The sequence below is a fragment of the Pipistrellus kuhlii genome, unplaced genomic scaffold (genome assembly GCF_014108245.1).
Source record: "Pipistrellus kuhlii isolate mPipKuh1 unplaced genomic scaffold, mPipKuh1.p scaffold_m20_p_1, whole genome shotgun sequence".
Classification (NCBI taxonomy): Eukaryota; Metazoa; Chordata; class Mammalia; order Chiroptera; family Vespertilionidae; genus Pipistrellus; species Pipistrellus kuhlii.
This window is the reverse complement of record NW_023425404.1, coordinates 91,406,788-91,422,432: the sequence shown is the minus strand read 5'-3', so window position 1 is coordinate 91,422,432 and position 15,645 is coordinate 91,406,788. Positions and strand designations below refer to the sequence as shown.

Sequence of the window (15,645 nt, the reverse complement as noted above, 5' to 3'; positions counted from 1 at the left end):
GGTGCTGGGGGGTGGGGATTCTGGGTGAATCCATGAGGTCCCATTTCCTATAAGAATTGGACATTTTAAACCCTTACAGAATACTATATGAGCCCATTGCTTCTCCCTAAGCTGGAAGATACCTTAATCAGACATATACAAACTCTCTGAAATTCTATACAAAACTTGTGTTTGCACTTTTCTGTGAAAAGAGTCATAGCCTCTGTTAGATCCTTTACAACCCTGTGACTCTTTTGATTCCTTAATCATCAAATATGTTTCACTGAGCCAAATGACGCTAAAGGTCTTAAGATCTTTCTTTAGCCTGATCATATGTGGACCAAGTTGAAAGACTTTATCTTGTTTTATATATCCTGTAAGATTAAGGAAATGGTGGCAGAGGGATTCCAGAAATCACATAGGTTTTTTTCTAATCCTCACTGGAGAATATGCTTTTTATTGATTTCAGAGAGATGAAGGAGAGAGAGAGAGAGAGAGAGAGAGAGAGAGAGATGTGAGAAACATCAATTAGTTACCTCCCATATTTGCCCCGACCAGGGATTAAACCTGCAATCTAGGTATGTGCCTGATTGAGCCACCCGGCCAGGGAAATCACATAGTTTTTAAATATATAGTTTTATTGATTTTAGAGAGGAAGGAAGAGGGAGAGAGAGATAGAAATATCAATGATGACAAAAATCATTGATGGGGTCCTTCACGCCTCACACTGGGGATCAAGCTCGCAACCCAGGCATGTGCCCTGACTGGGAATTGAACCTTGATCTCCTTGTTCATAGGTGGACACTCAGCCATGAGCCATGCCAGCTGGGCCACATAGATCTCATTTTCTTTTCTTTTCTTTTCTTTTCTTTTCTTTTCTTTTCTTTTCTTTTCTTTTCTTTCCTTTTATTTTTAAATTGATATTTTACAGAGACGGATAGAGAGTTAGAAACATCAATGAAAGAGAATCATCGATCAGCTGCCTCCTGCACACCCCCCACTGGGGATGTGCCCACAACTAAAGTACATGCCCTTGACCGGAATCGAACCTGGGACCTTTCAGTCTGCAGGCCGACATTCTATCCACTGAGCCAAATCAGTTTCAGCTTTTATTGGCATTTTTAATTTAGGTTTGTTTTATTTAAGTTTAATGTTAATTCCATGCTATGTTTCAGTAAGAACAATACAGATTCTATATCTGTGGCTCCAGTCAGATATCCAGTAGTACAAATTAGCTTCAAGTTACACACACTGAACAAAAGAGGTTGAGCGAGTGAAGGAGGGGGAGGCCAGGGAGAGGGAAGGAGAAGAAACAAAGAATTAAACACGCAAACAGACTTTTCCATACCATCTTCAATGCTAACCTACTTCAGAGGGAGAGTAAAAGTAGGCAAGAATGAGCAGCCACGGATTGTTGAACTGTTACCAGCACCATGCTTTTCAGCAGAGTTTGAATACTTTTTACAGCAAAACCATTACAACAAATTCCCCAAACAACCTTTAACCACCTCAAGCTAACACCCAATTAATCTTAAACATTGGTATAAAATTCAATTTAAACAATTAGAAAAAGGAAAAAATGATACCACATATGCCACTATAGTGTGATTAACCTCTCTCTTAGATGCTTGCTTCACTTAGAAGTCTAATGGCTTTCAAATGTAATTTCCATCTCTAATGGTGACCTTGCCACATCCAGCAGGAGACAATACAGTAATGCAAAAAAAGCCTCTATACAGTCCTGTTAGTGTCTTAAAGAACCTAAAAGCTGGGACCAGTAAAACGCACAGAAATTCACTCTTGCCTTTAAGAACTTTTGAAAACTGTATTTAAAAACAAACAAACAACAACAACAACAACAAACCAACAACAAAAACCAACAGGGCAGGAACCTAAATTCTGAGACCAAATGTAAAAGTCAGATTTGGTGGTTCTCAGTGACAATGGGGGAATTTCCAAGAGGGGGTAGAATGGGAAGGAGTGGGGTGGTCAGAGATGATTTCTCTTGTTGGCTTTTACGTCTCACTGACTTTCATCTTCCACATCCTGCAGTGCTTTTTTATTCTGCTCTTCACCATCACCCTGCATGTCTGAAGACCATAGTGACAGATTATCACGTAACAACTGCATGATAAGTATAGAGTCCTTATAGCTTTCTTCACTCAGTTTATCCAGTCCTGCAATTGCATCATCAAAAGCTGCTTTTGCCAACCTTCAGGCACTGTCAGGGGAATTAAGAATTTCATAGTAGAATACGAAGAAATTGAGAGCAAGACCTAAGTGAATAGGATGTGTTGGTGGAAGTTCTGTCACTGCAATATCACTAGCAGCTTTGTAAGCCTCTTCTAGGCTGTTCTCTGCAGCCTCCTTCCTGTCATTTCCTGTGCCAAATTCGGCCAGATACCTTTGGTAGTCCCTTTTCATTTTATAATAGAAAATCTTGGACTCACCAGTGTTAGCTGCTGGAATAAGGTGTTTGTCTAGTACATCCAGAATGTCACAACAGATTAACTTTAGTTCAGTCTCAACCATTTGCCGATACTCCCGAATCATGTTTAGTTTGTCTTCTCCTCCCTTGTTTTCTTCTTTCTGTTCAATGCTGCTGATTATTCTCCAGGAAGCTCTTCTAGCTCCAATCACATTTTTATATACAACAGATCTGAGGTTTTTTTTTCCTAAACTGTCAACTCCACATCCATCCCTGCTACTTTCTTCATTGATTCCACCATTTCGTCCTATTGCTCAGCCTGCTTGGCCAGCTTCGCCTGGTACACCAGATCCTCCAAATCATTCATAGCGGTATCAGCTCCGGCAGGGTCTGTGCGATGGATGGAAGCGGATAGCATCTCCAACTCTCTCCCACATAATCTTTTGATGGCTACAAATTTCTGTCATAACCAGACCAAATTCCAGGCAGAAGACTCCTTTATTTTTTTAGTAGCTACCACTACTACTATATTGATTGACGTCCATTCTTCTCTTCCCCAAGCCTGGCAATGGAATTAACTACAGTGCCCAGCCCCTTGCTGTTCTTAAAGATAAACCCTTGGGGGTTTTTTGGGGGGTTTAAATAAAGATTCACCAGTAACCTTTGTAGAAAACAAACAAAACAAAAATGGAATAATTACATTGTTCTTATAATCTCAGTTCTTATAATCTGATCAATAATTCTTAAACATTTCCAGATAGTAACTGGAAGCTCAATATATTAATACCATAGGCTTTTATTTTTAAGGGTAAGAGTTTAGCAGCACATGCATGTGTGCACCCACTCACAGAGACACACATACAAACATATATATGCACACACCTCATTTTGACTCTGCTTTATAAAACCCTTCTCCCCATGTTGGCTCCTCCTCATAGCAGGGGATCTTAGTCAGGGCAGAATAGCTGGTGCCTCCTTATTCCAAGTGGCCTCATTTCAGAGTCTCTTCATTCTGTTCCTGGACCTTTGCCTGGTTGTAAGAATAAACATTAGTCAAGTCTAGCTCCCCTTTCTCCCATCACCACTCACACATGAAGTATACTTCACATATTGACTAATTAAGGAGTCATTGGGTTCACAAACTTGCTTTATAGTTCAAATTGCTTGGATACTTTAATTATATGAATAAATTGACAAGAAGCTGAGTACTGATTACTCTTCAGGAAAGGGAAGTTTTAAGTGGTGTGAGGAGAAGGAAGCAGGTCTAAGAGCGGAAGATGCTGCATAATAAAAAAGTAATGATAAAGATTCTGGCTATTAGGGGAGAATAGGCAGTGATTATAACTAAGGTTCAACTTTGCTAACAGAGAATGGCCATATAAGCAGAGACAACCTTTCATTGCTCCTTTAAAAACTGAATGCTCTTTATTTTCTTCATTCTCTCTTTCTTTGCTTGTAGAGAATGCCTTTAAAAGCCTAAGTGGATTTTCAATAAGATAGCTCAGTAAATGACCCTTTGATACATCCCTTTTGCTCCAAACATATTGCATGATAGATGAAGGGGTAGGAAGAGAGATTATATTAACTCAAGTCAAAACAAGACAAGCAGTTTCACTGTCTAGAAAAATAACAAAAACTCAAGGCTTTGATTTGAGTTAAGCCATAGATTTAAAGGGCTATAAGTCGAAAAGTAAGCAGAAATGAATAGGAAGACAACTCTTGTGGAGTGAAAAGGACTATCAGTGCTTCTCAAGACATGGACTAAGAGCCAGATTCACAGCTGTAGCTCAAGCTAAGGACTTATGAAAAGAAATAAACAAAAACTACTGCCAAGGACCGACTGGGGTTATTTGGAACCACAGACCCAAAGCAGTAAACGGAGACAAGCAACCAATTTATTCACTAGCTGGATCAATGGCCTTCCCTGATAGCATAACAACAGGAAATATGAAATACCATATTAAGAGATCTGACCCTGGGGCCTTTGGCCAAAGTAAGAAAACTCCAAAGTACTGATGGAATGAGAAGAGAGGTAGAAAAGGAAACAAACAAAAAAAAAGGCAACAATAAAAAAAAAAAAATGTTGTACTTACAAATAGGAATTTCAAACATGTAAAAAAATGTTCAGAAAAAAACCTCAAAGTCAATAATCATAATATAAATTCATTTCAGATTGTCTGGTGTGTAATATGATAAAGACTTCAAGTATTTCTAGGATACACAGAGATATTATGTAGTTATGGATTACAAAAAAAGGCCAAACACTATGAAACAAAACTAGATAGAAATAAAACAATAACACATTAAATAAAAAAGGACCAATTAGAAATCATGGGAATAAAAAATATAGTTATCTTCATAGAAAATATAGTTAATAACCCTATATAATAAGAGGTAATATGCAAATTGACCATCACTCCAACACATAAGATGGCTGTCCCCATGTGCACACAAGATGACCACCACAAGATGGCAGGCAGGGGAGGGCAGTTGGGAAGGACCAGGACTGCCAGGGGAGGAGAGTTGGGGAGTGGAGGGACCAGGCTTGCAGGGGAAGGCAGTTGGGGGCAATCAGGCCAGCAAGGGAGAGCAGTTAGGGGCGACCAGGCTGACATGGGAGGGCAGTTAGGTGTCAATCAGGCTGGCAGGCAGAAGCAGTTAGGGTCAATCAGGCAGGCTAGTAGGTGAGTCGTTGGGAGACAACGATCCTTTATTGTAAGAGCAGTATCTTGGCCTAAATGGGCAGTCAGACATCTTTTGAGGGGGTCCAGATTGGAGAAGGTGCAGGCAGGGCTGAGGGACACCCCCTCATGCATAAATTTCATGCACCGGGCCTCTAGTATTATAATAACTATGTATGGTGTCAAATGGGTACTAGGCTTATTAGGGTGATCACTTCATAAGTTATATAAATGTTTAAACACTACGCTGTTATACTTAAAATTAATACTATATTATATGTCAGCTGTAATTGAAAAAAAATTAAGAATATATAGCCATTGAGCCGTAGCTGATTTGGCTAAGTGGATAGAGCATTGGCCTGCAGACTGATGGGTCCCCAATTTGATTTCAGTCTAGGACACATGCTAGGTTGCAGGCTCAATTCCCAGTAGGGGGTGTGCAGAGGCAGCTCTAACTCTCTCTCCCTTTCTCTCTGAAATCAATAAAAATATATTTTAAAATATATATACTATGATGTTTCAGTAAATTTCAAGAATATCAATCAGCCCCTGTTTCCTGCCACAAAAAAAATTTAAATTAGAATTCTATAAAAAGAAAATAATTTAAAACTTCATACTTTTGAAAACCTTAAAAATTTTCCCTAAAATTCCTGGGTGAAAAGGAAACCACAATGGAAATGAACAAATATTTAGATCTGAACAACAATGAAAGAATTACTACAATCAAAACCAACAGAAAGAATGATGTCAGAAGAATGGTGGCATAAGGGCATGTCTTTTCCTCTCCCCCTGACATTTCAACAAGTTAACCATCTGTAATTCAAAAAAGAAGTCCCTGCTCAACACAGATGCACACTTGAGAGACAAGCATACTGAAACACCTAAGGTGGGCTTCCTGGGATAAGCTAGGAGACAAGAAAGGAGGGAAACTAGGATATGCATCTGCACAGCTCAGAACTCAGAAAGGGGAGAAGGCCAGCTTCAGTAGCAGGTACTACCCTCTGTCAGCCAGGAGGAACTGAGAACTGTGGGGGGCAGCCCAGAAGATTGTCAGGGAAATCTGCTAGCTGAAAGCTGTGAGCTGCCAGTACAGGAGAGGACATTGTCTGTCTGAGTTGTGAGGTCCTGCAGGCAATCAACCAGAGACTGCAGTGTCTGTATTGCAGGCACTCTGTGAATAGGGTGAGTAGTCAGCAGACGCCTGCGCTACAGAGCACTGGGAGCTACCTAACAGTTCCCCACTTCTGGGCCTGGAGGTGATCTTTCAGATAAAGAAAGTAAATAACCAGAGCCCTGCCACTGGTTAGACTCCAAACTCGCCTTCCATTGAGCTTAGAGTTGGCTCTAGAAGATTCTACTGAAACAACCATGAGTTGTTGCAGTAGAATCCCTGTTTCCCTCCATGACTGAACCCCAGGAGGAGTGTTTGGGCTGGATATCAGGGATCTCCATTAAAGTGAGGGGAAACAAACCCCATCCCTGAGCACTAGAGGCAGTACTGTCCTATAGAAGCCACCAAGTCTTAAAACTGTGAGACTACAAAGGGAAAAATCTTGCAATTCAGCACCATCTACTGGAACAGAATAGAAAGACCTCTTTAGAGATAAATGGGAAAACAACGGACAGAAAATGCCATGAACAGCCAGGGTAATGATGATGACCAGAAGGAAAAAGAAAAATCCCCAGAAAGTAGGCTGGAATGCATGGAATTGTGTGATATAAATGACAGAGATTGCAAGATAGCAGTTATGAAAATACTCAATGAGATACAACTGACAGACAATTAAGTGCACTCAGAAAACAAATCAATGAACAAAATGAGTATTTCTCCAAGGAAATAAAACTTTAAAAATGAATATATCAGAATTCCTGGAAATGAAGCACTCAATTAAGGAGATCAAGAGTAAGCTGGAGAAACCAATATGGCAGCATAGGTAAACACCTAAACTGCTGCCTCAAACAACAATTTCAAAACTACAAGTAAAAGACAAAACGGACATCATCCAAAAACCACAGGAAGGTTGGCTAAGTGGAATTTCTACAACTAGAAGGAAAGATAAAAGCACACTGAGACTCAGAGGGACTGCAGTAGGCAGAGGTACTGAGTTGTGCACACAGAGAGGACTGGCAACTGAGTTTGCGGCTGGATTTCTTAAGCGGGAGGGAGACAAAAGCTCCCGACTGAGCTGAACTCTAGTTACAGGCGAGACTCTGGGGACCCAGACTCATACAGGGTGAAACTGGACTGCCAGGAAAGAAAATCACACTGAGACTCAGAGGAACTGTGAAAGATAGAGATACTGAAGCACACACGCCGAGAGGGTGGGAAACTCAGAATGCGCTGGTGTTCTCAAGCAAGAGGGAGACAAAAGCTCCCGACTATGCTGAATTCCAGTTCCAAGCAAGACTCTGGGGACACAGACCCATTTGGGGAGAAACTGGACTGTTTGGCAGAGGGAGGAACTCAAGGGCAACTTTCCCTCATAGGTGCTTGCAGCGATTAGCACGGGACACTGAGACACGGGGGTCTATTACAGCAGGGCTGATGGAAAACCAATGCTACCTGCTCTTCTCTGAGACTCTGCCCCATCCAAGCTGAGCACAAAGGCTTTTGAAACTCCTGTCTAATAAGGGTGTCTTCCACACAGAAGTTCTCCCAGCATAGACACAGCTGATCCTCACAGCCAATTGGCTTGGAAGTCAATGCCTCCCAGTGATTCCAACAACAGTCAAGGTTTAACTACAGCAAGACTGTGCACACAGCCCACAAAGGGGTGCACCAAGAGTATCCACATCAGGTATTTTGGGAGACTGAGCCACTGGGCCCTATAGGACATCTACCACACTCTATCAACTCAGGGAAGCATCCAAAATGTGAAAACAAAGAAACGGATCACAAATGACAGAAATGGAGGAAAGCAAATAACTGTATATAGAGTTCAAAAGCAAGTTAGAAGGTTTTTCAAGAATTTTCTAGAAACTGGTGATAAATTTAGTGAGACCCTCAAGGATATGAAAAAGGACCAACAAGAAATTAAACATACACTGACTTAAATAAAAATGATATACAGAGATCCAACAGCAGACTAGAGGATTGCAAGAAACAAGTCAATGATTTGAAATACAAAGAAGCAAAAAAACACCCAACTGGAAAAGAAAAAAGAAAAAGAATCCAAAAATATGAAGATAGTGTAAGGACCCTCTGGGACAATTCCAAGTGTACCAACATCAGAATTATGTGGGTGCCAGAAGGATAGAGAACGCAAGATACTGAAAACCTATTTGAAGAAATAATGACAGAAAACTTCCCCCACCTGGTGGAAGAAATAGACTTACAAGCAAGGAAGCGCACAGAACCCCAAACAGAAGGAATCTAAAGAAAACCACACCACGACACATAATTAGAATGCCAAGGGCAAAAGGCAAAGAGAGAATATTAAAAACAGCAAGAGAAAAACAGTTTGTCTCCCCTATAAGGGAATACACATAGGCATGTCAGCTGATTTCTCAACAGAAACTATGCAGGCCAGACTGGAGTGGCAAGAAATAATCAAAGTGATGAATAGCAAGAACCTACAACCAAGATTACTCTACCCAGCAAAGCTATCATTGAGAATTGAAGGTCAGATAAACAGCTTCACAGATAAGAAAAAGCTAATGGAGTTCATCACCACCAAACCAGTATTATATGAAATGCTGAAAGGTATTCTTTAAGAAGAGGAAGAAGAAGAAAAATGAAAAGATAAAAATTATGAATAACAAATACATATCTATCCACAAGTGAATCTAAAAATCAAGTGAATAAAAAATCTGATGAACAGAATACACTGGTGAATATAATAAAATCAGGGGCATAGAAAGGGAGTGAACTGCCAATTCTCGGGGAGGGGGGAAGGGGTGTGGAGAGTGGGGAAAGAGACTGGACAAAAATCATACACCTATGGATAAGGACAATGGCGGGGGTGGGGAGTAAGGGCAGAAGGTGGGGTGGGAACCGGGTTGAGGGAAGCTATGGGGGGGGGGGCAGAGGGGAAAGAGGAACAATTGTGATCATCTAAATAATAAAGATTTATTAAATTTTTAAAAAAGTAAGCTGTTGAACATAGAAAAACAGAACCAATCAGGTAGGGGAAAGAACTAGTGATATTGAAGAAAGGAATCAAGAAATGATGGAAGATGGCAGCACAGGTAAACATCTGTACTTGCTGCCTCTCATAATCACATCAAAACTACAACTAGGGATCTTATCTGAGACCTGAAAAAAACAACAACAATAATTGTGGAGACCACTGAACAGCTTGGGGCCCTGGTCGGTGTGGACACGCGGATTCCACAGAAATGTTTAATTTTGCCAGGGATAACATGGGGTGTCTGGGTCCCAGCAGCGCAGGCGGCAGCTGCACAGGCTGTGGCAGAAGAAACTGCAGCAGCAGCCGCTGCAGAGACAAAAGCGCACGCAAGCATGCTGCAAAACCCAGAGGACTGCTGTTGGATCTGGTGTGATCCGTGAGAGTGAACGGGGGTCCTCAAGGTTACTAATAGTGGGGTTCTCTAGGGAGCAACCTATTCTGATCTGACACGGAGGGAGAACACAGGAGTTTTAAAGGTATGCACTCTGTTTGTAATTGCGCTCAGACTGGTCCATCACACACCTGGCCTTGTTCCCCTGCAACCCTTTGCATCTGATTACAAAGGAGAGACCACCCAGATTGGCTGACCCTTAGAGACAGCGAGGGGAAACTGTTTTTCTAGAAGCTGGGGAGCAGAGCAGGGAAAGACCATCTGGGAACCAGCTCTGAGGCAGCCCACCTCCACAAACCGGTATTGAGTGCCATAGAGAAAGAAGGCTAGAGCAGCCAAAAAGACAGGGACATCAAACTAGAAACACTGTCACCTAGGGGCTGGAGTACAAACTGACTGTGTTTATTATTAGTTTTATTTCATCAAAAAACAAAAAACTAAGAAATCGCCAACTTAAAATTAAGGACTAGCTTACAACACTGAGGTGCAGTGGAACGCAGGCAACTGCAATACTATCTGGACTGAGGAACAGGCATGCCAAACAGAATAACAGAGGAAGTGAATGTCCTTCACTACTGCACACATTTTTTGCTAATTTATTTTATTTTATTTTCATTTTTTGCATCTTTTAGTTAAGAAACGATTTTTTTCCTTTTTTCCTCACTTGATTTTACCTTTTCAATTAGTACATTATTAGGTTCAATCAGCATTATTACTACTGCTATTTTAACTTCTTTCTTTCCTTTTCCTTTTTTTTTAAGTGCCATTTTATTATCTCTCTATTTTACATTGGAATTAGTGTTTTTCATTCTATTTTCATTTCTCCTTTAGCAACATTTAACCCTATCTCAACACAACCTTTACACCATGACTTTCTTCCTAACCTTTCCCCCTTTGCTATCCTGTTTATCTTAACCCTTTCCTGCTTTAGATTTTCCCTACTCTTTCTGTCTCCCCACTGCTAAAATTTCTACCCTTCTTATATATCATTTTGACACTCCTTTTTTTCTCCTTTCTTTTTTTTTTTCCCTTCCTCTTCTCTTTTTACTCTTCTTCATTCTCTCCTATCCCCTAATTTGCCTTTCCCTGGTGGTCACCTTTATTGGAGGTTATTAATATCACAAATACATTTCTGTTCGGTGCCTTGTGTGTTATACCTGGTTCTGTTGTATTTTGTGCCTTTAAATCAATGCAGGAGAGAGAAAACTACATAACCAGACATCCTGAAAAGAGAGACCATGGGGAGACAAAGAAACAGCCCACATGTGAAAGAAAGGCAGGCATCACCAGAATAGAAAGTAAACAAGTTAGAGGCAAGCAACCTATCAGAGCAAGAATTTAGAGAAAGGATCATAAGATGGCTAAAAAGAATGGAATACAAATTTGACAATATGAGTAAGTACCAAGAGGAAATGAAGAATCAAGAAGAAATGAAAAATGACATCGCTACTGTGAAGAACTCAGTAGAAAGCATCAAGAGTAGACTAGAAGAAGTAGAGGATTTCATCAGTGAGCTAGAAGACAATATGGGAAAAAAAAATACCCAATTAGAGCAGCTTCTCAGGAAAAAAAAAAATTAAAAAGCAGGACAGCCTAAGGGAACTTTGGGACAATACAAAACAAAACAATATTCGCATAGTAAGGGTTCCGGAAGGAAAGGAAACTGAGGAAGACATGAAAAACCTGTTTCAAGAAATAATAACAGGAGAAACCAAGATGGCGGCATAGGGTAGACACCCAAATGCAGCCTAGCACAACAAATTTGAATTTAGAACTGAAAAACAGGAGAGGCATTGCCCTGAAGCACCGGACAGATAGCTGAGAGGAAACTCTGACATCTGGGAAGGAGAGAGAAGGCATGCTGAACCTCAGAGACTGTGAAGGTACGGAGAACTGTGCACGCAAAAAGCCGCTGGCTTACTCCTGGCGTGCGAAGAGGAAAGGCCAGACCAAGATTGATGCTAGCTTACTCCCGGTGCAGAGAGAGGGTGGGCCAGGCCAAATTCACTACTGGCTTACTCCCGGCACATGGAGAGGGTGGACAGCTAATGCGCGGCTGGCTTTCTTGTTCGAGAGGAAAACAGAACCACCCTATTGCTCTGATAGATGGCCCCAGACAGGGAGAGGACAAACTTTCAGGCAGTGGGCAGAGATCTCTCAGAGGTGTGTGAAGCCAGAGGCCATTACTGTGGAAATTGGGGAGGAGCTGACAGGAAAACAAAGCTTGTCTGCACCAATGCGAGACTCTGCCCCATTCCAGCTGAGCACAGAAGCTCTCCCAAAGGCTGGCTTTCTCTAAGGAGGGACTGGCCAGAATCCAAAGCTTGTCTGCACCTTTACCAAAGAGGTGCATGTGCCTGCAACCAATCTTCCAAAACTCACAGGACTTTCCTAAAACGAGATTGACAGGGAACCAATGATTGTGCTACCCGGAGATCCCGCCCCATCCAAGCAGAGTACAGAAGCCCTCCTAGCTGAGACACTGCTGATCCTCACAGCCAATTGGCTTGGAGATCAAAGCTTCCCAGTGATACCAACAACAAGCAAGGCTTAACAACAAGACTGCACACACAGCCCACAAAGGGCTACACCAAGACTGTCCACCACAGGTAACTGGGAAGGCTGTGCTACTGGGCTCTACCAGAACACCTAGCCCACAAAACTATTCCATCAAATCAGGGAATGCAGACAAGAGGAAGGACACAAAGGAAGGAGATGGAGGAAAAGATTGGACATTGAGTTCAAAACTACAGTTATAAGGTTATTCAAGAATATCCTAAAAAAGGCTGATAAAATAAATGAAACCTATGAGGATATAAAAAGGGAGTACCTAGAAATAATAAGGGATCAACTAGAAATTAAGAAAACATTGTCTGAAATAATAAATATTACACAGAGTCCTAAAAACAGACTGGAAGATCACAAGAATCAAGACAAAGTTTTAGAACACAGAGCCAGAGGACACTCTACAGAAGCAAGAAAAGAGAATCCAGAAAGTTGAAGATAGTGTAGAAACCTCTGGGACAATTTCAAGCGGACCAACATCAGAATTATGGGGATCCCAGAAGAAGAGAGAGAGCAAGATACCAAAAGAACACTGGAAGAAATACTGACAGAAAACTTCCCCCACCTGGGGGAAGAAATAAACTTACAAGTTCAGGAAGCCCGCAGAACCCCAAACAAAAGGAATCCAAAGAGGACCACAACAAGACACATCATAATTACAATGCCAATAGCAAAAGACAAAGAGAGAATATTAAAAGCAGCAAGAGAAAAGCAGGTAGTTACCTAGAAAGGAGCACCCATACAATTGTCAGCTGATTTCTCAACAGAAACTATGCAGGCTAGACAGGAGTGGCAAGAAATATTCAAGGTGATGAATAGCAAGAACCTACAGCCAAAAATACTCTACCCAGCAAAGCTATCACTCAGAATCGAAGGCCAGATAAAGAGCTTCACAAATAAAATTAAAAAAAGGTAAAAGAGTTCATCACCACCAAACCAGAATTCTATGAATTGCTGAAGGGCTTATTTAAGAAGAGGAAAACGATAAAGATAAAAATTATGAACAACAAATATGTAACAATCAACAAGTGAATCTAAAAACCAAGAGAATTAAAAAATCTGATGAATAATATTAACTGGTGAATATAATAGAATCAGAGGTATGGAAGGGGAGTGGACTGACGATTCTTGAGGAAAAGGGAAGGGGGGGGCGCGAAGAGACTGAACAAAAACTGTGCACCTATGGATGAGGACAATGTGGGGTGGGGAAAGGACGGAGGGTGGGGTGAGAACCTGATGGAGGGAAGCAATTGAGGGGGTGAGGGAAGAGGAACACATTTGTAATAATCTGAACAATAAAGATTTATTTAAAATAAAAATAAAAAATACCCCCGCTTGAAAATTTGAAAAAAGAAAGAATGACAGAAAACTGTCCTGAGATAGAGAAGAAAAAACCCTCAAAAATCCAAAATGCTCACAGACTCTCTAGCAAAATGAATCCCAAAACACCGATGCCAAGGTACATTATAATTAAAGTGGCAAACACCACCGACAAAGTAATAATCTTTAAAGCAGCCACAGAGAGACAGGAAGTTACATATAAAGGAACCCCCATCAGACTAGCAACTGATTTGTCAACAGAAACTCATCAGGCCAGAAGGGAATGGAATGAAATATACAAAGTCATGCAAAGGAAGGGTCTGAATCCAAGAATACTGTACCCAGGAAGGCTATCAATCACCAAGATTGTCTACCTCAGGTAACTGAAGAGATGGACTCACTGGGCCACATAAGACACCAAACACACAAAGCCATCCTACGAACTCGGAGAAGCAGGGAAAATGCGGAGACAAGGAAATAGGTCTCAAACAAGAGATGGAGGATATAGAGTTCAAAAGCACAGTTATAAGATTTTTCAAGAATTTCCTAGAACAGGCCAATAAATTTATTGAGACCCAACCAGACATTAAACATAAACTGACTGAAATAAAAAATATTATACAGAGATCCAACAGCAGACTAGAAGAACACCAGAAACAAGTCAAAGAGCTGGAATACAAAGAGAAAAGGGGTACTCCTCTGCAGAAGCAAGAAGAGAAGAGAATCCGGAACGTTGAAGATAGTGTAAGGAGCCTCTGAGACAACTTCAAACGTACCAACATCAGAATTATGAGGGTGCCAGAAGAAGAGAGAGTGCAAGATACAGAAACAGAGGAGAAATTGGGATATAATATCAGAAAACTTCCCCCACCTGGTGAAAGAAATAGAGTTACAAGTCCGGGAAGCCCACAGAACCCCTAAGAAGAGAATCCAAAGGGGACCATACCAAGACACATCATAATTAAAATGTCAATGGCAAAAGACAAACAAGAGGATCTTACAAGCAGCAAGAGAAAAGCAGTTGGTTACCTATAAGGGAGCACCCATACAACTATTAGCTGATTTCTCAAATGAAACTATGCAGGCCAGAATGGAGTGGTAAGAAATATTCAAAGTGATGAATAGTGAGAACCTACAACCAAGATTACTGTATCCAGCAAAGTTATCATTCAGAATTGAAGGGCAGATAAAGAGCTTCACAGATAAGAAAAAGTTAAAGGAGTTCATCACCACCAAACCAGTTATTATATGAAATGATGAAAGGTATTCTTTAAGAAGTTGAAGATCAATTGAGTTAAAAATCTAGGAACAGAATAAATTGGTGAGTATAATAGAATCAGGGGCAAAGAAAGGGAGTGGATTGACAATGATCAGGGGGAAAGTTGTGTGGGGGGTGCAGAAAGAGACTGGACAAAAATCATACACCTATGGATGAGGACAATGGCAGGGGTGGGAATGATTTAAGGGCAGAGAATGGGGCGGGAACCGGGTGGAAGGAAGATATGAAGGGGAAAAGGAGAAACAATTGTAATAATCTGAGCAATAAAGATTTATTTTTAAAAAATGTAACATGTAAAAAAAAAAAGGGCAATGGACCTAAATAAAATCTTTTCAAAAGAAGATAGGAGGAAGACCAAGAGGCACATGAAAACATGCTCAAAGTCACTAATTATCTGGATCAAAACAACAATGCAGAGAGGCTCCAAGATGGCTGCTCGGTAGACATCTAACTGCAGCAGCACACAACAATTTCAATGGAATACAACTAAAATGTAGAGTGGACATCGCCCAGAGCTACAGATAGTCGACTGACTGAAAATTCTACAACAAGGAAAGAGAAAACCAGAAGGAAAATCAGAGGAGCTGAAAAAAGCCTAAGGTACGAAGACATGCTGCGCTCCCGCACGCAAGGACGTGAGGAGAGGTCGCAGCTGGAGAGGAGGAGAGGGCTGGGTGCTGCCTGGTGTTCCCTAGCAGGAAGGAAATAAAACCCCAGCCTGGGCTGAACCCCTGAACCAGCAGAGCTGATCCCCAGTTATGGGCCAGACCCTGGGGACCCAGGCTCCGGCAGGGGGAGACGGGGCTGTGAGGCGGAATCCCAGAGGAGCAGCGAGAAGCAGGGCCTCCGGAGTCGTGCGCACATTGCGCGCA

The 15,645-nt window shown here is 41.4% G+C and overlaps 1 pseudogene; it reads right to left on the bottom strand.

Moving 5' to 3' along the window:
- Nucleotides 1-1,847: 1,847 nt before the first annotated feature.
- LOC118729351 lies at nucleotides 1,848-2,774 on the bottom strand (annotated as a pseudogene).
- Between the last annotated feature and the right edge of the window lie 12,871 nt (nucleotides 2,775-15,645).